Source organism: Emiliania huxleyi (genome assembly GCF_000372725.1).
Source record: "Emiliania huxleyi CCMP1516 chromosome Unknown EMIHUscaffold_1669, whole genome shotgun sequence".
Taxonomy (NCBI): domain Eukaryota; phylum Haptophyta; order Isochrysidales; family Noelaerhabdaceae; genus Emiliania; species Emiliania huxleyi.
In genome coordinates this window covers 677-2,190 of record NW_005200912.1, presented here as the reverse complement: position 1 = coordinate 2,190, position 1,514 = coordinate 677, and positions in this window count along the sequence as shown.

Here is a 1,514-nt window from a genome sequence, read left to right as displayed (position 1 = left end):
GCCTAGTAAAGAAAGAAAGGTTATGCCCCCCCCCAATGAGCACCCCAGCGAGGGAGGGCGAGGCGATCGAGGGGTCCCGTGCCATGCGGAATCGACCCTATCCAGTGCTCAAGTGCTCAAAGAATCAAAGAAAACAGACTCAACGGGGAGGGATGGATCCCGTGCCTAGTGTTGTGATCTGTGATCTGTGAGGGTCCGCCCGCAGGCGCATTTTGTACACCGAGGCGGTGCCCGGTGCCGAGCGCAGGCCGGAGCCCACAGGTCGGACCTTAAGACAGCGTTGTAGATCCCTGGGCGAGGGTGGTGGAGAGGGCGGTCGCGCGGTCCGTCGGCGCCAAACCACCTCCTGCCTAGTGTTGTGGGAGTTCCTCGTAAAATTCTTCCGTACGCGCCAGTCCTCATCGCAAACCCCGTCATAAATAAATAAAACGGGCACGCCAAAACGAGGGGTGGGAGAAGGACAGGGCCCCCACCTGCACGAGCAGGATCTTGGAAGGCAAATCCCGTCGCAGGCAGGTGTAGTTTATTTTTGCATGGGCGGGCCTGATGCCGGGGTAGGTAGGGTAGGTCTGGGCCCTCCCGTCGGGGTTTCCCTCTCTTCAAGCTGGAATTTCAAAAACAGAAATTTTCCGCGGAAATCACGATGTCAACCCTCCCCAAATGGGTGATCTGATGCTTTTAGGGCTTGAGAGTGGCCTGCCATGTCACAAGAAGGATTGTGGTTGCAGGAGAGTACCACCAACCATCACTCTAGTTGGTATAGTACCCCACCTTCACCGATCGAGTGATTTCTTTTTTAGTTTACCATAAGTAAGGTAGGTAGGTAGGTAGGTAGGTAGCTTCAAGAACGGACGGACGGAAAAAACCCCCCTTTTATGCCTGACCCTGGCCATGGCCTCTCTGGGGGTGAGCTGGGCCGGCCGCCTCCGGGTCCGCCACTCGCACGGTGGGCTCGCGTCCGGGAGAGCATCCGAGACCCGCGGTTGTCCGCTCGCTGGGCGCGACCTACATGGAAATCCACTGCACACAGATCTGTGCTTTTGGCGCCTATTGCTCGCTCTCTGTGCAATCGCAACGCCAGAGGCCGTGCTTGGAGAGTGTGTCGCAGTGCTGCTACGTCAGTGGATTGAGCCGCGACGCAGGCTCCATCGGTGAGCTGCGGCGGCGCACCGGCCGCTCCATGCATGCTCTCCGGCGAGCCGTCGCAAACGCGTCTTCCGTCCGCCCGTTTCATCGAGTTTGCCCGAGTGTGGTAAAATGCAATCGAATCTGCCCGAGTGGTCAAGTAAAACTTTGCCTTTCGTAAAAGTTGCCCGAGTGGTCTGTGGGGAAAAAACGAAAATCGAGACGGACTTCCTGAATGGCCGGGCAACATGTCTTCCTTACTATTATTAATTGATGCTTTTTGCACGGCTGAGCCCCCCCCCCCCCCCCTCCCCCGCGCCCACTCCCTGCCCTCTCCCGCCACGCACTCCGTCAGAGCCCCCTCCCCTCCTGCACAACAGGAATTTTGA